This window comes from Dermochelys coriacea, chromosome 4, assembly GCF_009764565.3.
Source record: "Dermochelys coriacea isolate rDerCor1 chromosome 4, rDerCor1.pri.v4, whole genome shotgun sequence".
Lineage (NCBI taxonomy): Eukaryota > Metazoa > Chordata > Testudines > Dermochelyidae > Dermochelys > Dermochelys coriacea.
Window position 1 is genome coordinate 136,693,098 of NC_050071.1, and position 26,686 is coordinate 136,719,783.

Consider the following 26,686-nt stretch of genomic DNA (forward strand, 5'->3'; position numbering starts at 1 on the left):
AGATCTTTTCTGGATGGTATGACAGGACTGAGTCTGCAGTCTGTCTGGTAGAGACCATTTAGACATCTATCCATGATCACAACAAAGCGGATATAGAATCATAGGATTGGAAAGGACCTCACGAGGTCTTCTAGTCTAGTTCTCTTCCCTCAAGGCAAGAGTGAGTATTATCTAGACCATCCCTCACAGGTGATTCTCTAACCTGCTCTTAAAAAAATAATAATCCCCAATGATGGAGATTCCACAACCTTCCTAGGCAATTTATTCCAGTGCTTAACTAGTCTAACAGTTAGGAAGTTTTTCCTAATGTCCCACCTAAACTGCCCTTGCTGCAATTGAAGCCCATTGCTTCTTGTCCTATCCTCAGACGTTAAGGAGAACAAATTTACCTCCCTCCTCCTTGTAACGATCTTTTGTGTTCTTGAAAATGGCTAAGTCTCTCTTCAGTCTTTTCCAGATTAAACAAACCCAATCTTCCCTCATAGGTCATGTTTCCTAGATCTGTAATAATTTTTGTTGCTCTTTTCTGGATTTTCTCCAATGTTTCCACCTCTCTCCTGAAACCTAATCAGTGGGGAGTAAGGAGGAATTACTTCTCGTGTCTTGCTTACAACATTCCTGCTAATACAGGATTAAAAAAAAAAGCAAATATTTTTTAAAATACTGTTGACTCATATTTAGCTTGTGATCCACTATGACCCCCAGATCCCTTTCTTCAGCACTCCTTCCTAGGCAATCATTTCCATTCTGTATGTGTGCAACTGATTGTTCTTTCCTAGGTGGAGTATTTTGCTTATGTCCTTATTGCATTTCATTCTGTTTACTTCACACCATTTCTCCAGTTTGCCAAGATCATTTTGAATTCTAAATCCTATCCTCCAAAGCACTTGCAACCCCTTCCAGCTTGGTGACAGTCCCCGCTGGTGTTATCTGTACTGGTGATCTGCTAGGCCACTCCAATCCTTGATTCTGGGAGCCAGCCTTACCCTGTTCTGCTGTGAGAGCCCCCACTCCTGGGTTGTTCACACACAGCCTCTGGCATGTAAGCTGCTCCTTCGATGGTGCAACCGAATGACACTAGCCCATATCTCCAGTCCCAGTTTATAAGGGGGTCATGAAAGACAGTATCAAAAGCCTTTCTAAAGTCAAGATCTAGCACAACTACAGCTTCCCCCATAATCCACGTCTTGTTACCCTGTCAAAGAAAGCTATTAGGTTGGTTTGACAAGATTTGTTCTTGACAAATCCACTCTGACAGTCACTTATTACCTTATCTTCTTCTAGAGGTTTTCAAATTTCATTGTTTAATTATTTGCTCCATTATCTTTCTAGGTACTGAAGAAAAGTTGTCTGCTCTGTAATTCCCCAGGTTGTCCCTATTCCCCTTTTTATAGATGGTCAAATATAGTGCCATTTTCCAGTTCTCTTGAATCTCTCCTATCTACCATGACTTTTCAAAGATATTCGTTAATGGCTCTGATATCTCCTCAGTCAACTCCTTGAGTATCTTAGGAGGTATTTCATCAGGCCCTGGTGATTTGAAACATCTAACTTGTCTAAGTAATTTTTAAATTTGTTCTTTCCCCATTTTAGCATCTGAGCCGACCTCATTTTCACTGGCATTCACTATGTTAGACATTCCATTGCTACTAATCTTTTTGATGAAAAACAAAAAGTCATTTAGCACTTCTGCCATTTCCACATTTTCTGTTATTGTTTTTCCTCTCCTTACTGAGTAATGGGCCTACCCTGTGCTTGGTCTTCCTCTTGTTTCTAATGTATTTGAGGAATTTTTTCTTGTTACCCATTATGTCCCTAGCTAGTTTATTCTATTTTTCCCCTACATACTTGTGTTTTTTGTTTATATTCATCCTTTGTAATCTGACCTAGTTTCCACTTTTTGTAGGACTCTTTTTTGAGTTTCAGACATTGAAGAGCTCCTGATTAAGCCAGGGTGGTCTCTTGCCATACTTCCTGTCTTTCCTGCACAGTGGGATAGTTTGCTCTTCCGCTCCTAATGTCTCTTTGAAAAAAAATGCCAACTCTCTTGAACTGTTTTTCCCCTTAGACTTGCTTCCCATGGTATTCTACCTACCAACTTCCTATATTTAACTAGAGTCCACCTCCTTGAAATCCATCATCTTTATTGGGCTCTTTTCCCTCCTGGCATTCTTTAGAATCATGAACTCTACCATTTCATGATCCCTTTCACCCAAGCTGCCTTCCACTTTCAAATTCTCAACCAGTTCCTTCCTATTTGTCAAAAACTCAAATCTAGAACAGCCTTTCCCCAAGTAGCTTGCTCCACCTTCTGAATTAAAAAAATATTCTCCAATGCATTCCAAGAGGTTGTTGGATAATCTGTGCCCTGCTGCATTATTTTCTCAACAGACGTCTTGGTAGCTGAAGTCCTGTGCTTTGAGGATTTTGTTGGTTTACAAAAAAAAAAAAAAGCCTCATCCACTTCTTCCTGGTTAGATGCTCTGCAGTAGACCCCAATCATCAGATCACCCTTGTTTTTTACTTCGCAACTCATCTTTTAATGTAATACATCACAAACTAAATTCTGCTGAGGGGGAGATATCCTGGGAAGTGGATCATTTCCACAGGCAAAAAGGGCAGCAGGGATCAGTCCAGTCCTCTGCTTCCCATTGATTAGGTTCCAGAGGTTAGTATTTCACAAACCTGGTACGTTCAATCGCTATCTCTTTCTTCTACCAGGAGTCGTGTCTGGCACAGTTTGATAATTCAGGGTCTCTTGTTCCTATTGTTAAATGAGCTTCTTAGCTGTTGACCAGTTTGAAACTACTCAGAATATCATGTTACTAGCTCCTTCTGGGTCAGAGTTAATCTGCAAAGTGTATACAACATCATCTTTCTGTGGCTGTAGATGGACTGAAACAATAACTTTGAGGGGGTGCTGACCAGCAGTAAAGGATTTATTTTTGCAGAAACATAATATGCTAAGTAACTTTTACAAGGGAATAAGTTGGGGGGGAGGGAAATCTCTGATCAACTTAAAAATGGGAAAGTAAATAGAGGGGATAATGTTATTTTAGATGGTTAAAGCAAGTGACTAAACAGCCTCCAGACTTTCCTTGGGTTTTTGGATACAATGTGGAATGATGAAAGGGAACCCACCCTGTGGAAGGAGGCCTTACAGTAAAATTGTCAAAGAAGGGTGACTTTACCAACTGCAATAACTGGAGAGGAATCACATTACTCAGAGCCTGGAAGAATCGTGTGCAATATAATCCTGAGTATATCAAGGAAGAATTAGATCGCCAGTTTAGATAGGAACTATTATATTTGGACCCAGTAAAAAAGGAGACAAAGGGAGCAGATAGATACACAGCTGTATGCTGTTGTGTTCTCTGGCAACAAACTAACACACTGGAGAGGGGTGAGGGGCAGAAAAGGGTCCCAGAAAATTTAAAGGGACAGGATATCACAGGAGCAAAAAGGTTTTAGATAACGGAGATCATATGCAGACCATTATGTCTTATAGAACAATGTCTGAGAACAAAAGTGTGGAATAGCAAGCAACTCGAGATTTTTTTTTTTTGGTAGATTTCCAGAAGGCTTTTGACAACCTACACAGAGAAAGTCCTTAGAAAACTAGGGCATATTATGGAATACCAGCAAAAATGATGATGGCAACATCGGCCAATGGTTTGCAGAGACAACTAACGTAAAGCAAGGGTGTATTATGCTCTCAATGTTGTTTCCACTGGCTATTGACTAAGTCATGGGGAAGGTAAACTAAGACGACAATTGATAACTGGGATTACCTTGTTTTTGTTGACATTTTCCTGCTAAGTTCAACACATGGAAGAAAGGACCCAGCAAAAACAAGAAGACGACAAAAATATATTGCTAGCCCATCAGAGTGGATGGAGAAACACTTGTAAGTCATTTTAACCTGTCTAGGGAGAAAGATATGCAATGATGGTGACACCAAGCTAGGTGTTGCTTTTGATAGTCATTACTTAACAAGTGTTAACGGGCCACTATCTTGAATGGCCCCTTCCAATATGCATTAACTACATATACTAAACCATCTGTTCTACCTTGCATTTTTAGTGATGCTGTGGAGTATCCTTTCCAGACCAGAAGAAAAGCTCTGTGTGGCTCAAAACTTGTCTCTTACCAAGAGAAGTCATTCCAATAAAAGAAGCCTCACCAACCTTGTCTCTCTCAATGCAAACAAACAACTTCCATAAACTTGAAAGATTTGGAAAAATAGAATGATTGGCACTGATGCAAAAACATATCTTTTTAACACTGGTGTTATGTTTGTTCCCCTTTATGGAGGACAGTCATGGATATCTGTAACAGAAGTTGAGGAGATCAGCTTATTCCAAAGTGAATGCCTGTGGAAGATCTTCAGAGTCCACTGGAAAAAAAGTTTCTTGCAACATCAGAAATTTTATGTGAGCAACCCAACACAAAACACCCAATGTGGCAAAAACAAAACAAACCAACCCAAAACAATGGACCTATTTAGGACATACTTTGAAGGATGCCACTGACACAACTTCCACATCAAAATAATTAAATGGACACCACCTGGGAAGAGAAGAGAGGGCAACCAAGAGAAATGTTACACAGAACAACAGTGAAAGGAGCCATATCCATCAACATGACAGATGCCAGCACAAGACCAAAATAAATGGTGAAAACTGGTGGATGACCTATGCACCAGAGGGATGTTGGAGGATACAGACAAATATGCTTAGCCAGCCCAGCTAGATGCTAGGCAACAAAATATACCTAATAAAACATTGATGTATGACCTGAAGGTTTGAGGCTCCCTCTTGCTTTAAATCAATCTGGAGGAGTGGAGTACCAATGCGTGGGGAAAGTATGGATGAGAGCAGGTAGTCTCTACACATCAGACCTATGATAAGGAGAGGCAAGAAGGTTCCCTTTGCAGCTAACACCACTCATGATTATCTGCAGCCTCTTATTTACTCTCAACTGCTGGGAAAATGTCAAATCCATGGATTTTAAACTATTAACTATCCTCTAATGAAAGCTCCTAAGGTTTCAGAGTATCAGCTGTGTTAGTCTGTATTCGCAAAAAGAAAAGGAGTACTTGTGGCACCTTAGAGACTAACAAAGGTTGAAGATATTTGAATTGAACTTCTGCTACCTTCCACGCTAAGCTCCTAAAATACTTCACAAAGTTTCAAGAAATAAGCCTCACAGCTCTTCCAGGATGTAGATAAGCATTGTCCCCATTTGGCAAATGAATATTCTGAGACACTGAGAAGTTGGGTGACTTGCAAAAGGTAAAATATTTGGTCAGCGGCAGGGGAGGAAGTAAAACCCCAGGGGGCTCATCTTCAGTGTTGTAACCTTAACTCACCATCTGGAAGAGCAAAAGTCATATTCTTTATGCATCACCCTATTTGTCTGTGAATTGTAAATATTTGTCAAATATGCTTGGCTTTCCATCAGGATAAGTCTTATTTAGCATAGAGAAGAGGATAGGATTAATGTTGATACCAGCATTCAATGAATTGGGGCTTCACCATCTGTGAAGTTAGCAAGAAAACAAAACCGTCATGTAATATAGTTTTAATTTATTTCTTTAAAAAAAATCAAGCACAATTAAAAGGAGAGTTTGATGGAGAAGAACAAGAGGTGGAGAACAGAAATATAAACAAGGGACCTGTAAGCACCATTTTCTGACTTATGACTGGGGAGGGAAGAAATGAATTTGCATATGATTCCTATAGCTGAGAGAGAAGCTGAGAGCATTTATCTAATACTCTAGGCACAGAATAATGATTATAGACACACTCAGAAACTCAGCTGGACAAAACAATCCACTAATTCCTATATCTAGATAATAGCCCAAATAGTCATGCACCCTGTTGTACCCTCTTATGGCCAAATCAATAACAGAGAAGCTCCAAGCACCACCAAGGTGCCTTGTGGTGTTTCAAATGCTTTTTATCCTCCGTCCAGCAAAGCCCTTCAATACATGGCTTCACTGGTATTTATTCACATGCTTAACGTTAATCACGGGCTGATGGGCTTTTCTGGATCAGGGATTTTTATTTCCATGACTTGGCTAGGAAACCTTTAATAGGCAGAATTCTGAAATAACTTTTGTAACTGGATAAGTCTTTCCTTATGCTCTCTGCTCCGATGACTATAAGCTGTCACTAACTTTTTCCCCTTCCCCCAATAATGTCATGAAGATGACAGATTTCCTGGTGAAGTATTTCACTTCTATAGATATATTCCAAATTCTGATTATTAGCTACTACAGGCCTCAGTGGCAAAAAAAAAAAAAAACAGTGGGACAACACTATTAACTCACTGTCCTTGCCTTTATTAGCATAGTTTCAATGACGTTGGATGGTCTTCTGCAATGTTTGTAATAATCCACAAGAAATAATGAATTAAGGTAGGCTACACTGTTAAGTGGGCTTGGTCGTACTGCTGTTACACACCCATCTGTGTGCATTGCACAGCCATTATGTAGTATAAATGTTGGCCATTTTTATTCTAGAGACAAACCAGTTTAGATCTGGGGCCAGTTTATGATCCCTTCTCACAATGCCAATAGTTACTCACACAAGTAAGATGTTCCTAAGTGGCCCTTTTCTAGCAGCAGGACATTTCCATCAGACTACTCTGAGTGCAGACTTATCACATTTGCAATATATCTGGCCATTAGTACTCTGTTCAATTACTTATCCATCTCTTCTTATGGATGATATTTAGTATTGCAAGCTGCTCCAATATCATACGAATAAGCCGTTAAAATGCAATTTGTTCATAGGGTTTTCAGCCTCAGGAGTTATTGTAGTTCATCTCAAAATGTTCAAAATAGCAAACTCAGAAGTAAAATTTTATAATTGGCCAGGAGTTCAAAAACATCAAAGAAGTGGAAGCAGATACATCTAAAACTTGGTGATCAAAAGAAGCCTATGCCTCCAAAATGTAGTTTTGGATGACAGATGAATCTTGCATGCAGAGCAAATGTGGCTGAAATTAAAAACCAGAACTGGATTTGAAGTTCTAGAAACCCTAGAGGAATCTGAATTACAAAAAAAAAAAAAAAAAAAAAAAGTGTTTAAATTTAGTTTTACAATGCTGTTAAATTTTTAATTATGTACCAAATATACTTTACAGGAATCACCATAACAAAGGAGGAGGAATGAAGATGGCCATTTCAATTTGGTGGGGTGGGGGAAATCCTTGCTATCATTCAGAAATAAACTAATGGATGAAATTTCAAGAGGAATGGAGATAATTAACTTTCTTTACATCTTACACGATTAGTGTGAGTCAAGAGAAATAGCTCATTCAGTGAAAATCATAAAAGCTTTAATAAGATTTTCATATTTGGGATTGTTCTGATGCTTTTTATTTTAGCCACAGCTGAGGAATCTTTATTGGGTTTCTGTGCACTTTGATCCTCAACATGAAACAAGAAAAATAAAAGTCCATAAAACAAAAGATTTGCTCACCAGGTAATAAAATATTTCAGAGCTCATGAGTTAGTCCCAGGTGCTTGCAAATTACACTAAGAGGACCTAAGTCAGTTAATTGATGAGTAATTATTACTTTTCTTTTAAATAGTGTCAGCAAAAAATCAACAAAAGAGACTGAGAATGTGATGGATGGGGTTTGCTGGTGGAGTTGCCTAGTGGTTAAGACCTGTGTTTGCCATGACTCTAATCTTTTCCCTGAGCCGCTGTCCACCCTGTAGTGTTCTTTTGATGGAGGTTGACCCAACTCTCCGGTCAGGTCACTAGTCCATCTGATCCCTCTCCACTGTGACAGGATTCCAGGGAAGATTGGGTATCCATCTATTGACCCCTGCAGGCATTCAATCCCAGCCAGGGGTTTCCAAAGTGCTTTGCCCTTTCCTTCCCTCAGGGAGAGTCTAAAAGTGAAGGTTTTCATGCCCTCCCTAATGACAAGGGTTGATGGCGGAATCCAGGCTCAGGCTCAAGGCCCTGTAAGAGGTACCAGTGTCCAGCAGGCAGGAGTACCTTAAGTCTGCCTCTCCGGGCCACTTCCTACCAGCCACTCTCTTGCCAACGTCCTACACAATGTGTCTCACAACAGTAAAAGAAAATATAACTGAAGCTTTGGCCCCTCTAGGCTCTCAGCAAGCAACTCTTTCCCCCCTGGCCAAAGGTTTCTGCAGTGCCTTTTCCCAGGAGCTCTCAGGCTAGGTCTCTCCCTGCCATCAGCTCCCTTCTGAGCTTTCTGGCTCCCTTTTAAGCTCTGCCACCATCTGAGACATGGTTTTGAGGTGCAGCTGAGCTGAGTCACCTGATCCCAGAACTGCTCCTTCACCCCTTTAGTTCTAGTGCAGGATTTCTACACAGAAAACATCACTCAAATTAAGTCTAATAACTTATTCCTTAAAACTTACTTCCATTGTGTACATTTGCCACTTTACTGAGGAGCCTGTGAGGAAACAGGACTATAGCTCCCAGTATACTAAGGCTTGCTCTGTGCTACAGAGTTAGGCCAGTGCAAGGCAGCTTACATTGACCTAACTCTGGAAGCATCTGTGATGGGTTCCCCCCAGGGTGCCCCCTGGAACTGGGGTACCACGGATCCCTCTGACACACCAGCCTGGGCTCCCTCTGACACTGTGCTGCTGTGACAAGCTGCAGACCCGTTCCTGGTCCTGCACTTCCACCAGCATTCATATTGCAGCTGGATGTGTCCTTACCTGTTACATGCAGGCTGACCACCCACTTCATGAACCAACAAGAGAGAGACTGCAGCCAAAATAACCACCAGCTTCCCAGCCTAGGACCCCAGAGTATACCATCCTGCCCTGGTCAAAACCCTGACCAGTATGAATTTATTATCCAGTTTGCCTCCCCCTCAATGTAGAAAAGAAATGCAACAGCTTTTGCCCCTTGAGATAAGATTTCCAAGCACTTATCTAAACCAGGTTTCAGAGTAGCAGCCGTGTTAGTCTGTATTCACAAAAAAGAAAAGGAGTACTTGTGGTTCAAATAAACTTGTTAGTCTCTAAGGTGCCACAAGTACTCCTTTTCTTTTTTATCTAAACATGTGAGTTTGAGTGAAGGAAAAACAAAATATAGATTAAGTGACAGCAAACAAATCAAAGCAGATTACCTAGTAAATAAACAAAAATGTAAACTAAACCTAAGATACTAGAAAGCTAGGATATGAATTAGCAAATTCTCACTTTGGTTTATAATACAAGCAGGCTTTCAGATTCTCAAGGCCCAAGCTACACTTGCTTTGCAGCTTGGGATCCCCAGGTTTTCATACAGAGGCTAGAAATCCCTTTAGCCTGGGTCCAGCATTTCCCCCAGTTCAGTCTTTTGTTCCTTAGGTGTTTCCAGGAGTTTTCTTGTGTGGGGAGGAAAAAAACCAGAGAGATGTCTCTCCCTGATTTATTAATTTTAGCATATGGTGGGAACTCTCTTAAGCTTGGGTCCCAGACCAGTCTGTGGAAAAATACAGATATCACAAAATGGAGTCCAGAGTCATGTGGCCTGGTCACATGCCCTTGCAGAGTTATAGCAGCCATTACTTACACGCTGTCTAGAGAATTATCAGTTGCAGTTAGTTACCTTCCTGAGAAGGCTTATCAGGTGGGGCATAAGCCTCTCTTACGGCCTATAGTTTTTCCTAATAGCATTTTGCCTAGTGGGTGTCACCCAGGTGTAACTACATTTTAAATACAGATACATAATCAATATTCATAACTACAGATACAAAATGATACATACAAATAGGATAATCATATTCAGCAATTCATTATTTTTCCAATAACACCTCAAATGACCCATCTTGAACAAAATGAATCATAATTATGCCATAATTAAAATCACTGGGTACCTGGTTGGACTGGACTGGACAGGAAAGAGTTCTGGGACTCTGCAGAAAAAAAGCCCATTCTCTTTCCTCACAGTGTGTGATGGAAGCTTGAGGTGGCAGCTTTCCAAAAGGATATCTGCCACTGATCCTATCTTGTGTCTTGGTTTAGTCCTTTGCAGTTAGTTACCTTTTGTAAGTTTTAAATATATCAAATGGATGTTGGTCTCTCTCAACTAGCAGCTCCTCCAGGGCCCTGTAAGAACAACAGCTGCCAAAACCAAGGCTGTTAAATCAGTGGCCTTGGTGGGTGTGGAGGGGATACAGGGGGCCCACTCCACAATAGGCTGAAATGCTACTGTAATGTTTATGTGCATATTCCTCCACTGTGTAGCATGCGGCATGAGCTGCTTTGTGCTGCCTAAGATCTTTGTTATTAGCACAGGAGCTTCCTGGGGTCTAAGGACATTTTACTCTTCCTTGTGGTCTTGGCTGGAAGAAAGCTCTGACTGGGAGCTATTTGGATGCAGGGACCATCTTTGTCCTGTGTTTATATAGCACCTAGCACAGTGAGGTCCTGGTCCATGATGAGGGTGTTTCAGTAATGCAAATAAATTATCCAAATCCTCCAAGTTGAAATGGTCCAGTTCCAGGATTCTGGCTCAGGCCCACGTCTATGTAGGTATTGGTCACACATAATAGTGTCTGAACACCTCTGTTCATTTCAGAATGGCTGCGGGGGGAGTTATCATACATGAAGAACCTTAACACCAGGAGGGAGAGGAGGAAGATGTTAAGATTCTCTGTTCCTAGGTACAGTTGATTTTGCCATAGCATAATGGTCTTTCCAGAAGTTGCCAGGTCCAAGGTAAGCAAATATGACTGCAGCAGCTACAAAGGAAGGGATGGTATAATGGAGAAGAACCCAGCATGAAGGCCCATGAAAGCCTTAATAAGGTTATTTAGATTAGTTGAGATTGCACTCCAGAAGTTTCACTGGTAAGGAGCTGATGTGGGGCACCGGTTGTAATAATTGGGCCTACAAATTTACCCTAATTGTAAACTCAATTGTGAGCTTCCACTCACTTCTCACCAAGTGTCATGATAATAAATTTTCATGGGAGAAGGTGAAAAAGGGAGACAGACTGGATTAGTACAAACAAAGAGGCCTACTGATTTAATTCAAGGAATGTGTTAAGGTCATGTCAGGGAAACAAAAATGTGTAGAACCCAAAAATCAATGAACCCAAAATTTGGGTGTCAGAAATTCAGCCTAATTGGTGGACAAAATAATGAGGGAGATGCTATTCCATGCATCACTCCCTTCTGGGTTCTTAAAGAAACTGTGAGGGGTGGGGGGAGAAGAGAGGGAAATTAGCTAAAGCAGTAGCTGTCTGCCAGCAACCAATGGAGAAAGCTTTACCATTGTGGCTTCTACCATTCGCTGTCTCCTGGGACCCCACTGTCTTTTATCTACCATTACTGTTGGGCCTTTGAGATGTCTTGACCAGACCTGGCCAGAGAGGGGGCTTCAGATGATATTGCCACCTCTACTAACTCTGGTTAAATCCCAGCCACCTCCAGGGATGAGAGACTTTGGCACCTCGTCCCACCACACCATGTTTTGTTTCCCCCCCCCCCCTTTTTTTTAAACCTATACCTCTTCTTTTGTCTTCTGTCTAATAGGAGTCTGACTTAGTCAGCCAAGACAGTGTATTTTGTTACACTTCTATAACTCTGACCAGAAAGGAAGTTAAAAAAACAAACAAACAAACAATGCCCTAACTGGCCTGATGCTGGTTCAAGTTGTCAGGTTTTGGAATGGCAAATAAGATCATGTGCCAGGCCTGTGTTTCTCCAGAAGTGAGATTGCAAATAAGAGGCCACACCAAGAACAGAAGCTGCATTGTCTATCTGTTGTTCTTTTCTCTTCCCTTTTATGTTCATCTTGTGGTGTCATTTAAGAAACAGGATCAGATTTCAACAAACAGCAACAGCAGCAGTTCCATTTGATTTCTGCCAAATTATTCTCTTCCCCGACTACCCAATAAAAGAAAGATTGCCATCTTTAATACCATTTAAAAGACTCCCTTAAGGTTCCATTAAACACTCCCCAGCTAGAGAGAAAGGAAACAAGAAATGTTATTAAAATAAAAGCCTTACATTTCAAGTGCTTTGACTCTTTCCTTATCTGTATCTTTATTAAACATCATTTAGTAATGTACTTGCCATTGTACTAAGCAGGCTATGGTCTCTGTATACGAGACCCTGAACCTTGTTCAAAGCTGGACAGTAACATGGTCACGTTAACACTTTCAATGCTTTGGGCCCACATCTTCCATCTAAATTAATAGAACAGATCTTTTGCTAAGAATAGGTTTCCTCTCATCTCAGCAGTTCCTAGTCCCGCTCAGGCTGTTGTGGCAACTGGATCACATGACTTCAGTTTCCTGGGAGCAGTTGCCTCTCCATCGGGCTCCTTCCCAATTAACGCCAGTGTGGCCTAATGGAGACTGCTACTCCGCAGTCACTCCAAGTAAAGGGATAAGGATAAAACAAAAACATGAAGGTGTGGTAGATTCATCACGGCAAGTAGAGGTAAAGTGGAGGGGGGGTGACAGATCTCTTTCATGCTTTGTTCCTATGGCATTTTCAGCAGAAAAAGATTCCCAGCAGAAATAGTACTACCACTGTAGGGTACCAGCCTCTGGAAGGTTGACAGGAATAGCTCGTCCTTCAGGTGCCTCACTTTTAGGGTCTTCATTTCTGCCACTCATTCCCCTGAAAACCCTCTTCCAACAGACCTCAGTTTTCCAAATCAATATATTGGTGTTAAAGTAGCCCCTATATTCCAGACCCAAGATCAGAGGCCCATTGTGTCGGCTACTGAAGACAATCCCTGCTCTACTCCTGGGGGAACTCTGCGCCACTGCATATGTGCAGTATTCATGTCCCCCGCAGATTTCTTTGCTTTCCTGTAGAAAAATGACTGACAGGGAAATGGGAAGAGCAGTCACACACCACTCCCTAGCTGTGCAGGTACATCGTTTCAAGCACCCCGAGCAGCCGGCCGAGAGGTAAGTCACTGCAGGGCTGGGGACAACCCCAACCAGTGACTCCTACCCTCAGTCAGGATCAGCTGCTACTCCTGGCTGGGCTGAGGGCAGGAAAGGACGGGACTTCCTCTTCCCCTGCAAGGAATGGCTGGGGCTGTGTCAGACCCATCGCCAGAAACCTCCCCCAGCTGCAGGAAGCTTAGCATCCTCCCCTGCTTCCTGCCCCCATCGCTCCTCAGCTGTGGGGGGAGGGATCACTGTATGGGGAACTGCTCCCCCATCTGCTCAAGCCCAGTGCATCCAGACCTCCTATACCCAGACAACCCTGCCAAGCCTCACCCAATACACTCAGAACCCCCCTAGCCCTCCATACCCCATTGAACCCCAACCCCTGCATCTGGAGCCCCCTACATGAAGAACCCCTGCCTCCAAACCCCCACCCCTGCACCCATTGAGCTCCCTGCACTCAAACCCCCATCCTGATGAGCCTCACCCCCCTGAATCCCCACACAACTGAACCCCAACTAGATACACCCAGGCCTACCAAGCCCCACTCCCCCAGTACTCAGACCCTCCCTTCTGAGCCCCTCACTGAGCCCCAACCACTTTCACCTGGAAACCCCTGTAGAGTCCCATTGACCCTAAACCTGAAACCCCCCCTCCATAAACCTCTGTGCATCCACATACCCCACACCTAGCCCCCCCCCCCGAGCTGCCTGCACCCAGATTGTGCCACACAGAATCCTCTCATTCCACACCTGGATCCCCCCACAGTGAGCCCCTCCACACTGCCTGCTTGAGCGTGCCTGCCCCACACCTGGTGCGTAAGGTACAGAGGGGCAGGCCCAGGCCTTGTGCTGTGTCAGGGTCAGGTGCAGCCTCACCACGGAGTCTGTTTCCCGGGGAGGCTGCAGGGTGGTCTCCTACCTTCGTGCAGCCAATGGCCTGTGCTCCCTGCCTCTGCACTTATTCACTGACACAATTTTAATGCAGAATGCCCTCAGGAATACGGCTCCAAAGAAATTTCATTCCAGGTAGACATGACACAGTAGGTACTATTATTTCCAGTTTATATATTGGGAAATTAAGGCATGGAGGGGAGCTGATTGGTTCAGGGCCATATAGGAAGTTTGTGGCAAAGCCAGGACTTGAACTCAACTGTCTAGAATCCCATACCAATGATGCAACCACAAGACCAGCCTCCCTTTCCATTTATAGGTCTCTAAAAAGACCACCTTACCACAGACATATTGTTGATCAAAAGCACACAATGGAATCTGGGTCTGCTAGAGGTTCCTAACGTTAAAGCCCACAGGTAAAACAGGCTGTGACAGGGTGGTCTTTCTACAAAGCTGTAAATGGAAAGGTGAACACCTGTTCACCAAAACATGTGGCAAGTGTCAGGATCTCAAGTGCACTTGGCATTCAAAGTAGACAATCATTTAGCTTTAATTACGGAGGTCAGCCTGGGAGAGCAGAGCAGGCTCAGGGGAAAAAAATTAAAAAGCTACACTTGAACTTGTTGTTTTTAAGCTGCTAGGGAAATGTTAATGCATCTGGATAACAGGCAGTCATGCTCTTGTAAATATAGCAAATTATTCTCATGCTAAGGGCAAGTATGACTTTTAAAGAGAGAAATTGCAACTTGGCATGCAGAACAAATGACACAACTTCAGCAAAAAGCAATTAGTTGGTCAATTTATTAGTAAGTAAATTCCTCTCCCACAAAGGATAATTTATGGTCAAATTACATGAACCGTAAATTCAATTACCTTTCAAAGTATCATGGTCTATTATACACACTTTCCCAGAAGTTAAGGAAAACATCCAGCAATGCTGCATTTAGATAAAAATAGTGCTCTAATATTTTACCATGCTGCTAATTCATTTTTAATGAAGACATAAGAGCATAACGAACAGCTTCCTGATGCTAATGCAAATGAACAAACTACAGTTCTCATCAAATGGACTTCTGAGCAGGTGAAGTCAATGGGACAAGGCAGGGGCATAGAACTTGAAGGATACAGGCCAGTGTTCAGAATTCTCACACACCAAGACGTAGCCTTTGATTCTGTGAACTTCGGAGTGTAAACAAAGGTCTTAGCTTCCTTCTAAAAACAGAGTGGGTTTCTTTAATTTGAGTAGTTCTGGACAGATTTGAAAAAAGTGAGGATCTGGCCTCTTTCCTAGCAGAAGTTACTTTGAAAATGGAAACTGATCTACTATTTGGATTTACAAATCATTACAGCTAGAGTTAGAATATTGTCATGGTTTACTCTTCACGTTCATGAGTTATTCAGAAGACTCCCTCTATAATCACCCAACAGTAGCCTTTCCAGTACCTGCTGGCACGCACACAAGAATGGTGTTTCTCCAAGTGTTTTTTTAAAACTTATTGACTTGGATCCACCTGGAAATAACATGAGATAAGCTGAAGCTGCAACACAGATCAAGACTGCAGACATCCCAAAATTAGTGCGTGTTTGGATATAGGTTTTGGTAAGGGACACTAGAAAGACTTGGACAATTCACAAAATTGAGATAGGGACCCAGATTTGGATTTGAAAGACCTCATTTAAAGACCACTGATTAAGACTGTCAAACCAAGAACCTTTGTGCTTTCTCCCATGCTGCTCCTCACACCTGAGAGAAGATCCCTCTACTGAGTTAGAAGACTCACTCATTATCTTTCATTAAAAATCTCCTTTGCCACGAGGTTTACAAAAAAAATGACTGGACAAGGGCCAGACTGTTGGAGTACTGAGATCACTGCCAATCGTGCTATCTAATGTTTTGTTTCTTTGTACTCCATCTGTCTGTATCCAGTTGTTGTCTCCTCTTATACTTAAATAGTAAGCTCTTTGGGGCAGGGACCATTATTTTGTGTTTGTACAATGCCTACCACAATGGGGTCTTAGTCTTTGATAGGGGCTTTTAGGGGCTATCATAATAAATAACAATCAAAGTTTGGGCATGTTGGAAGTCATCTGTACCCAACTGAGAATACTGAGTTTTCAGTTAGTCTTAGAAACAAGCAAAGGTCCAGGAAAGCCTTTTTTTTTTCTGAACTATTTAGCCTATGGCTCCTGATGCCTATGCCGCATTGACTGGGGCTACTTTTGAGCCAAGAGAGGCTCACGAAAGCTTATGCTCAAATAAATTTGTTAGTCTCTAAGGTATCACACGTACTCCTTTTCTTTTTGCGGGTACAGACTAACACGGCTGCTACTCTGAAAACTGAAATGAGTGTTTGTCAAACCCCAGTTAAATTCATGAATTGCAGTGTATTATCTCTTTAAAGGAGCAACAAGATTAACAACCTCAGAGTTTTCCAGGAGAGGCCTGGACACTGCAGGAAGACATCCTTGGGAAATTGGGATTCACTGTTACCCACAAAGCAAAATCTGGACAGGCAGATCCTTGAAGAGTTTACTGGCAAAGCCAACAAGTGCGTCAGGAGTTCTCACACAGCTCAGCAGTTACAAAACTCAAACTCCTTAATTCTCCACCCACCAGCACAAACCTTGCCACAATCACAGCTATAATACATCAAAGACTAAACACCACAATTTGAACTCCTTAAGCCCATCCTTCTCCACATGCCCCTTTATTAAACTATCCTCTCCTGGCACTCTTACTTATGGATGTTTGTTGTGTTAGCAGGGGGTAGTGTTGTAAAGTAAAAGTAAAAATACCTTCTAAGACTAAAACTATGTCTGGCAAGTTACAATCTTTGCCAAAGCAGAGTTCTCACTCCTACCTTTGCCTGTTTGTAGATGTCTGTCCCAGAGCTGTAGTCTCAAGCTATCTCACCTTGGCATTTCAGTAGCATTTCTCAATGTATCTTTTACCCAGCTTGTTACTGGTGTACTTTCTCAATCACCCTACACTGCCTCAGCTGCTGTCTTTTGTCCCAGCTGGGGTTAATTGGCTAGTAAGTCACAGCTGGAAAGGTAACTGGATCATCTATTAACCCCTTCCTGGCTGCCACAACATGGGGTCTCTACACTCTATTTCAGGGCCCAGGACTTTGCACCAACCACACAAAATGACACTGATCTCAGATAATCTATCCTCCGTTTTAAATTTCACCCAGTGCATGCTAGGGTAGGACTTGGGGAATTTAGTCAATGCTGTGTGATTTCACAGAGGTTTAAGGCCAGAAGGGACCACTACCTCCTCTAGTCTGACCTCCTATATAACAGAAGCCAAAGAATCTCACCCCATTGCTCCTGTATTGAGCCCAGTAACTTGCTAAAGCATGTCTTTCAGAAAGGAATCCCATCTTGATTTCAAGACACCCAGGGATGTTGGATCCATCCACCATTTCCCTTGATACTTAGTTTCAAGGGTTAGTGCCCCTCACTGTTAAAAATGTATGCCTTATTTCTGATTGAATTTATCTGATTTTAACTTGCAGCCATTGGTTCTGGTTATGACTTTTCCTGTTAGATTAAAGAATGCTTTTGCACCCCCCAGGCCCTCTCAGAGGCCCACAGAGGCCCGGGCCACTTCCAGCTTTTGAGGCCCCTCGCCATAATAAAAATTAAAAATGACAACACATGAAAACAAAATAAGGCGCCAAAAAAAGAGAGCGAGACAAAATCTGAATATTGTTTTATTGAACAAATGCTTTTCTAGCCTTTCCCTGTGCACATGCACTAATTATTGAGGAAAAATCATGTGCATAAAAGCAAGTTGTGAAACTTATCAGATGCCAAAAAATTAACAAGTGTCTAAATCTGAGGCCTCTTTTGAGCTTGAGGCCTAGGCCAAATGGGCCTTCTGGCCCCCCTCTGATTGGCCCTGGCATCCACTATTTTCTTCCCATGAAGAACCTGTTTATCTTTTTGATAAACAAATTCAGCCACTTAAGTCTTCTGTAAGGCATTTTCTCCAGTTCTCAAATCATTGATGTGACTCTTTTCTGTATCCTCTCTGTATGCATGTGAATAAGCATACTGGGGAAACCTGAGCAATAAAGCCCCAGATATATGTACTGACATGATTCAGATAGATTCAGCTCACTGTCGAATCTCAGTGACTTGATTCCTCATTAACCTGGGACATAGCAAACACAAAACTTGTTATACACTCAGCCAATATTATAATGAAAACTACATTAGGCAGTATTGTCTATTACAATCTCTTATCTTTGCCTTCATAAGCATCTGAGTATCTTTTCTCTGGCTGTCACCAGAACAAAATGTCACACATCATGGAAGTGCTATCTGCAGAGCTGATTTCAAATAATAATTACTGTTTTATTTCAACCCAACTGGCAATTTTTAAAAATACTACATGGGATGCTTTTGCTCATCTGCATTACTTTCTTGAGGTGGTCCTGGGTAATTTTATCCTAATGAATATCAGACTTGATACAGACTTCTGCATTCTCTCCTCAGCTGCTCTCCTTGAACGTACTGATCATGTCAAGTTCCTTTTGGAAAAGTGGCTGTTAAAAGAGGATTGTACTTTATGATTTAGAGGCAACTTCTGACAGTGCAATCACCTGTCTCTTTGTAAGAAGCAACTGTAGCTCACATCCATGCTGATGCTAACCTGAGTGCCATATCTTTTCTGCATGCTCATATCACAGCTTAAGTATTCCAAGCATGTTTATATGACTGATAACTTAACCATGGGCATCCCACAGAGCCTCATCTTTGGCTTGTTCAAATTTGTCTCAATTTTAAATGGTCCCTGAGCTTCCAGAAAGGGTTTCGATTGCCATAAAAGAACTGCTTTTACTGTTGCCTCATCATAGCCAATCTGTTCTGATAACAATTATGGGTCACATTTTATACAAATGTGTTTGGCCTGCCGGTATTTTTTGGAAATTATGCAATCGGAATCCAATTCTTCCCCTCTGCAATTTCCTCACATGGTTCATCAGAGAACATTGTCTCCTCACTGAAGTGGGCATTCATCTTTTAAGCACTGTGAGCTAACTCTAAAAAGGTGACTTTGGCAGGAAAGGAATGGGGGCAGGGGGAGGAGCTATAGTCATCCACTGGGGAACTGAGGAAAAAATGAATTAGAGGGAGTTACTGCAGCTGCAATGCCATGGAGAACCAGGCTGTCCATCGAAGCAATTCTAGAGAGGTAAAATGAGCGTAAAGATGGATGCTTGTGAAGCTGTTTAAATAGAGAGTTACCTGTCTTAGGTTGTCTCTCTAATTACTCTGTGCCACAATCAGGTCCCATCACACTCTCTGGATGGACACCAGTCAGTTGTGATTGGATCCAACCGCTCAGTCCCACCTCTCTCTAAAACCCATGTGCCTGGGCAGTTAATGCTCACTGTTCTGGCTCTGGGTCTCTCAGGTGCACTCCCAGGTGCAGACCCATGTCTGACACCCTTCTTGGACAATGGGACCCACAGTCCAACTGCCCAGACCCCAGAATCAGCACCTCAGCCCCCCTGGACCCCCAGTTTCTTAGACACATTCTCCCCTCCTCCCCCCGAAGCCTGCCTGACTGGATGCTCTGGTTTCCTAGTTATACCCTTCAGGGGCAACATGGCAGTAAAGCAAGGCCCTCAGGCTTAGCAAAGGAATTTCTTATACAAATACATTTTACTCTTAACTAAGCACAAGAGACTTTCAGATCCATGGAAAATAACAAACTCCTGAACACAATCCCCCTCCGTGTTCTCACCACCCTGAGTCTGGCCAAATCTGTAGGCAGATCAGCTCTTCCTGCCTCCTTGGCCTGGTTTTCTGCCTGTGGTGATGGAGCAGCCTCCCTCCTCAGAGGAGCAGCTTCCCTCCTTAAATAAAGTCTCTCCTCTTTAATCAGGTGGTCAGTGGCAGCTCTTCCAGCCATGTGCTGAGATCGGCGATTCAAGCCCACTCCTGAGAGACTAAAAGAAAAGGAGTACTAGTGGCACCTTAGAGACTAACAAATTTATTTGAGCATAAGCTTTCGTGAGCCACAGCTCACTTCATCGGATGCATTTGATTTCTGTGTAGAGAGTCCATCCAAAATTAATGACCCCTTCTGGCAGCAAACCCATTGTTCCACTAGGGAAGAGTTGTTCAGAGTCGAAGGCCCTTGTTAGGGCTGAAGAAGTCTCCCATTCCCTGGCACAAGCCCATAGTGTCCAGAATAGACTGTCCTTGTCAGGACTGGCTGGCTTTCAACACCACCTGGATGGCTTTACCCACGCTGGAGGCTCCTATGCAAAGAGAAGGTTACAGGGAAGGTTACAATCAAAATGATATTCAGAGAACAAAATGGAGACATGCCTCCAATCTGTCATATCCTGTATATGTGATTGTGATATTCAGGACTAAGTGCATGCACATACAGGTAAACTTCAAAACAAAACACAGCTAACCAAATGTCTGGTTGCAGGCCAGCAGTCTGCCTAGAGTACCTTTATCATTCCTGTCACTCTTACCTCTAACCCCAAGGAAGGGCAAAAGCATTTAAATGCCTTAGCCCCTTTCTTATTTCCAAGTTACCCCCTACATGGGCCATCTTCTGTCAGCCTAGGTGCTCTCCACTATAAATTTTACAGGAGGGAAATACCACAGTCTCAGACCATCAATTCCTGGTACAGGAAAAAAAAAAAAACCTTTCAGCATCAGTTTAAGTGTTGTCCTGAATTAGAGCCTTAATGGGTGAAATGATATCTACATCTCCATGTAAAATTTGCATATTCAGGATCCTTTAGGAAGAAAGATTCTATTGTATTCATGGAAGATACAGTATTATCGCCACAAGCATAACCACATGGCATGTGTTCACACTAGAGTAATAGGCGCTTTTTGTCAAGGAACCCAGACCCACATGAATTCACTGGGTTTGTGTTCCATTTCATACTCAACATTCAGTCCAGATGCAATGCGAGATCTGCTAAGCTTCACAGACCATGAACTTGGAGACAAATGACTGTCTTGTAGACTTTTGTTATAAATCTGGAGAAATTCACTGAGATTGGGTGTTTGAACCTTAAAACTCAAAGGGTTAGATCTCTGGTGAACTGAAACAAACAAAACTGTTTGCACAAACACTCCACACTGAAACCACCACTTTTTTTTACACAGCTCCAGTCTTTACCTGCAAAGTAATCCACTTATTATTGATACCAACTCTTCATGTAACATTCAGGAGACTTGATGCCCAAGGCTAGGGTTTCAATGAAGAAGAGAAATCCTTTTAGATTCTCCTTCATGATTATTTTAAAATTTTCAGGTATGGTTGATTTCTACATGTACAAAATGTATCCAGCTATGGAAAGTCAGCATCAGTCCCTTTGCATTGCTTACACCCCACCTTTGGTGGGGAAGGAATGGTCACGACCACCTTTTCACTTCATATGTACTGCCGGGGGGCTTCTCTATGCAGCGACAAATAGGCTAGGAAAGTGGATTATTGAAAGCCTGGCCACAATACTTATATATGAGGAAGAATGGTCTTGAGGCTAAGGCATTTGCCTGGGCCTCAGAAAATGTGGGTTCAGTTCTGGCTTTTTGTGTGACCTTGGGCAAGTCACTGAGGGCCAGATTTTTAAAGGTAGACAGGTGCCTAAAGATGCAGATTTTATTATTCAGATTGCAAGCACTTAGGGTCAGGGTTCTCGCTCACTGTGTGTCTGCACTGTGGCTACCTCAGAGGGGCTCTGATCTCAGTTGGAGCCTCCACTCTAGGCGCTACTTTAATATAAATAAAACCAGTAACGATTGATCTGATGACTCAACACAGCTTTTACAGGGTGTCTGTAGATACAGGGTCTGTCTATCCTGCAATCACAGGGTGTGATTACAGCTCAAGTAGACATACTTGAGATTTAACCTACCTAGCTCTGGTATTGGCGTGAAGTGCCCGAGCATGGGCTAGCCCTGTGAATAAAGCCCCAGGGTTCTGGGTGGGCTTGCACAATCCTTGTTGAAGACCTCGGCGCTCCAGTTTCACCGCTCCAGTAGCTGAGGTAGCTAGCTCAGGTATATTTACTTGAGCTGTGATGACACCTTATGATCGCAGTATAGACAGACCCAGGGGTGCAGTGCTCACTTTTCCAGCCTGTAGCTGGAATAGCAGCTGCAGCATGGCAGATCTGCTACCCGGCTACTGGGATGGATTCCACCTTCCTCTGCTCCCTGTTAATTCCCTGCAAAGTGTAAACTGCATTTCTTTCTGAAGGAGGAATGTGTTGCTAGTTTAGCCACACTGAAAAAAAAGAGCCTCCTTGATCTCTCAAAAGGCTTTAAAAATGGTCACGAATCATGAGATTAACATTTTTTTTAAATTCATGCCTAGAGAATATGTTTGTTTGCACACAGGGAACTAAAAGTGACAGGTTTCTGTTAAATATGTGCCATAGCTGGAGAAGCCATAAATAGCTTTGGAGATGATCATCTGACTGCAGAATGACTCATATTCCCCACATCGTAAATGTTGAGGGGGAATAATCAAAAGATAGTTTTTGCCATGACTACAGAATAGTGCCACAGGTTATTTTTATCCTTCAACGCTTCAAGCATTTATCTGAGAAGGGGGACAGCTGTGGATCCTTTTAGTCAAAAAGGAAAAGAAACAGTGTCATATGTCATTCAAGAGGGGGAAGATTATTAGTAGTAGCAACACGCTGTAATACAGTAAAGCCTAATCTAACAACCAAGACCCAGATCTATACAGGGATTTAGGCACCTAACTCCCATGGTTTTCAATGGGAGTGGGCAGTAGGTACCTAAAGAATATTGAGGATCTGGGCCCCTTTTTTGTTGTTGTTTCATAGATACCAAGGTCATAAGGGATCATGATGATCATCTCATCTGATCTCCTGTATAACACAGGCCCTAGAACTTCCTAGAGCAGATCTTTTAGAATTGCAGCAAATCTTGATTTACAATTGGTCAGTGATGGAGAATCCACCACGACCTAAATTCCCTGTAAGCTACGCGGCCGTGCAGCAGCCTATTTAGTGCCCCGCAGGTGGTCAGGGAACCCGGCCGGCCGGACCTGCTGCAGCCATGGTGGCTCTCCCCCAGCTCCAACTCAGGCCCAGACCTGCTGCGGCCAAGGGAGGGGCATCCCAAACCCAGCCCCAGCTCGGACCTACCACAGTCGGGGTGCCCTTTTTCCAGCCCCAACTCAGCCCTTGCCCAGGCCTGCCGCAGCCAGGGTGCCCCTCCCACAGCATGAATCCAGCCTTGGCCCGACCTGCCATGGCGCCCGTCCCCTGACACGAACCCAGCCCTGCCCCAGACCTGCCGCGGCTGGGGGAGAGGCACCTCCCATGGCCCCAACCCCGCTGCTGCGGCAGGGAGAGGTGCCTCTCCCCGCCCCAGCCCAGGTGCTGCTGTGAGGAGAGAGAGCTGGGGGGAGTCCTCTCTCCCTGTCGTAGTCCTGGAGCTCCCTCCTACACCCCAAACCCCTCAGCCCCAGCCCCAGAGCCTACACCCGCAGCCAGAGCCTGCACCCCCTGCACCCCAATCCTCTGCCCCAGCCCTGAGCCTCTCATCCCTGGCCCCACCCTAGAGCCTGCATCCCCAGCCGGAGCCCTCACCTCCATATTGGTGCACATAACAAAAATTACTCCTCACATGTGAGGGAAAAGTTAGAGGGAACACTGACCACAGCCCTTGATAAGATGTTTCAATGATTAATTTCAATTAATTAATTTCCAGTCTGAATTTGTCAAGCTTTAACTTCCACCCGTTGGATTCTGTTAGATACATAGAAGAGCCCATTATTAAAAATTTCTTCCCCGTGTTGGTACTTATAAACAAATCAAGTCACCCTTTAACCTTCTCCTTTTTAAACTAAATAGATTGAGCTAAATGATTCACAGATGTATAGACTAAGGCCAAAAGGGACCGTCATAATAATCGAGTTTGACATCCTGCACCTTGCAGACCACAGAACCTCACCCACTCACTCCTATAATAGACCTATAATCTGGCTGAGTCACTGAAGTCCTCAAACCATGATTTAAAGACTTCAAGTAACAGAGACTCCACCATTGACATTAGTTTAAACCTGCAAGTGACCCATGCCCTGTGCTGCAGAAGAAGGCAAAAAAAACCCAGGGTCTCCATCTAACTTGGGGAAAAATTCCTTCCCGACTCTAAATATGGCAGAAGGACCCTGACCATGTCAGCAAGAACAGACACCTGGGAAAGCATTTGGTGTAGTAACTCAGAGCACTCCCCATCTCATGTCCCATCACTGGCCACTGGGGATATTTTCTTGAGTTTGTCCTTATAAGTAATGCCCTGCCAAATTCACGGCCATGAAAAATGTGTCACGGATGATGAAATCTGATCTCCCCTATGAAATCTGGCTATTGTAGGGGAGGTGCAGGTTTGGGAGTGCCCCAACGAGGATCTCCTACCATGTGCTGGGCTGCAGCTGCTACTTCCAGCCTTGGCTGGTGTGGGATGGAACTTCCTCTTCCCCTGCAGGGACCACTCCTGGAGCCGAGTCAGACCCACCTCTGGGAATCTCCCCGGGCTGCAGGTAGCTCTGTGGCTTCTGGCTGGGAGCCCAGCTCCAAAGGCAGTGCAGAAGTGAGGGTGGATGTCACCTCCTGATCTGGGTGGGGAGGCTGCAGCTCCAGCTCTCAGCCCCCTGGCGTAGAGAGGTTGCAGCTCCAGCTGCCAGTCCCCGACCCAGGAAGAGGCTTTGGCTCCAGCTTTCAGCTCCCAACCCAGGTGGGAGGCTGCTGGGAAAATCCAGACATATGGATACCCTGCAACCTTCACTTCCTTTCATTTTTTATTATTTGAGTCTCTTATCAGCCATTCCATTATCTTGCCCAGGATTCATGTCAGGCTAACAGACCTATAATTACCCGAGTCATCCCGTTCTCCCTTTTTAAAAAATGGCACATTAGCTTGCTTCTACTCTTCTGGAACTTCCTCAGTGTTCCAGAAAGTATTGAGAATCAACATTAATGGTCCAGTGAGCTCCTCCTCCAGCTCTTTTAAAACTCTTGGATGCAAGTTATCTGTTTTACATCCTCCAGAAATACTTTTTTTAAAAAATCAACTTTAAAGAATCCTCAAGGTTTCCAGAACAACGTTATTGAATCTGTAGCTAAAGAATAGTCTCAGATAATTTTTTGCTGGTACTGGGTTGGTCAATGAAAGCATGTTTCACTGTCATTTGATAAAATAACCCCCTCCCCCACACATATGCCTACATTGAAATAGAACCTTTACTGAGGTTCTGAAATGTTTAAAGCAGAAGTACAGCAATTTAGTGAGTAGGTTTGATCTTGCAGGCTTTCCTACTCAGTTTCTACAAACTAAAGAAGATTGGAGTGTTTGCATGAGTAGTTGAACTGTTAGGTGCTTATTTGTGTCAAAACTTAAGTCTAAAACCTATTGAGGTCTGCCCTTTTCTAATGCACCACGCTCGATAGTGGGCTACTCTCAAGGCAGTTGGTCTGGACTGAGAAATGGGCAAGAAGTTGGGAATTGGAGAGAGCTAGGTTCTCATCCCGCATTGACCCCTGTCAAGGTTCCTTCCCCACTCTGAACTCTAGGGTACAGATGTGAGGACCTGCATGAAAACCTCCTAAGCTTATTTTTACCAGCTTAGGTTAAAACTTCCCCAAGGTACAAACTATTTTACCTTTTGCCCTTGGACTTTCGCTGCCACCACCAAACGTCTAACACCGGTTACTGGGAACGAGTCCATTTGGAAACGTCTTTCCCCCCCAAATCCTCCCAAATCTTAACCCCCTCTTTCCTGGGGAAATGTTTGATAAAAATCCTCACCAATTTGCATAGGTGACCACAGACCCAAACCCTTGGATCTTAAGAACAATGAAAAAGCATTCCGTTTCTTAAAAGAGGAATTTTAATAGAAAAAAAAGTAAAAAGAATCACCTCTGTAAAATCAAGATGGTAAATACCTTACAGGGTAATTGGATTCAAAACATAGAGAATCCCTCTAGGCAAAACCTTAAGTTACAAAAAGACACAAAAACAGGAATATCCATTCCCTCCAGCACAGCTTATTTTCTCAGCCATTTAAAGAAATCAGAATCTAACGCATCTCTAGCTAGATTACTTACTAAGTTCTAAGACTCCATTCCTGTTCTGTCCCCAGCAAAAGCATCACCCAGACAGAGAGAGAGAGAGAGAGAGGCTTTGTTTCTCCCTCCCCGCAGCTTTTGAAAGTATCTCGTCTCCTCATTGGTCATTGTGGTCAGGTGCCAACGAGGTTATCCAAGCTTCTTAACCCTTTACAGGTGAAAGGGTTTTTCCTCTGTCCAGGAGGGATTTTAAAGGTGTTTACCCTTCCCTTTATATTTATGACAGCCCCAGTTTCGCAGTGACGCTTCAGGCAATTCTGCCCACCCACTTCCTGGATCCCAATAGGATCACTTTCCTGTAGCCCTCTGGCCTGGAGGGAGGGCCTGGCTGCTCCTGTTCCTGGTGCTGCTAGGCCCTGAGCTCTCGCTGTTGCTACTCCAGCTGCTCCCCTGGCTGGGCCAGACACCGCCCCCTGCTTCAAAAAAAACTTTCTACAGCTATAAAATGCTGAGAATATAATGCTTCTCTTATGGGAGCATTGAGGGGCAACAGGATGTACAGTGCTAAATATGTCAAGCACTAAACATGTCAAGCACTAAATAAGCTGGTAGGTATTTCTGAAGTGGCAAAAACATTATGAATGATAAAGGCCACGATTCTTATGCCCTCACTCACACTGAAACTTATCATATGACTGGCCACACTGAAGGCCATGGAGTAAAGTGCTACTCAGCCTGAATAAGCATAGCAGAAGCTGACCCTAATAACCTAGGTGTCACAACATACCTGTGACGAAGG

At 43.4% G+C, this 26,686-nt stretch overlaps 1 long non-coding RNA gene across 1 annotated transcript in view; it reads right to left on the reverse strand.

Annotated features, from left to right (window-relative positions):
* LOC122459752 overlaps positions 1 to 16,801 on the reverse strand; it is a 125,731-nt gene extending 108,930 nt beyond the window's left edge. The window contains exon 1 of the long non-coding RNA XR_006280629.1: positions 16,654 to 16,801. This is a non-coding gene — a long non-coding RNA (uncharacterized LOC122459752). The remainder of the gene's footprint in view (positions 1 to 16,653) is intronic.
* Between the last annotated feature and the right edge of the window lie 9,885 nt (positions 16,802 to 26,686).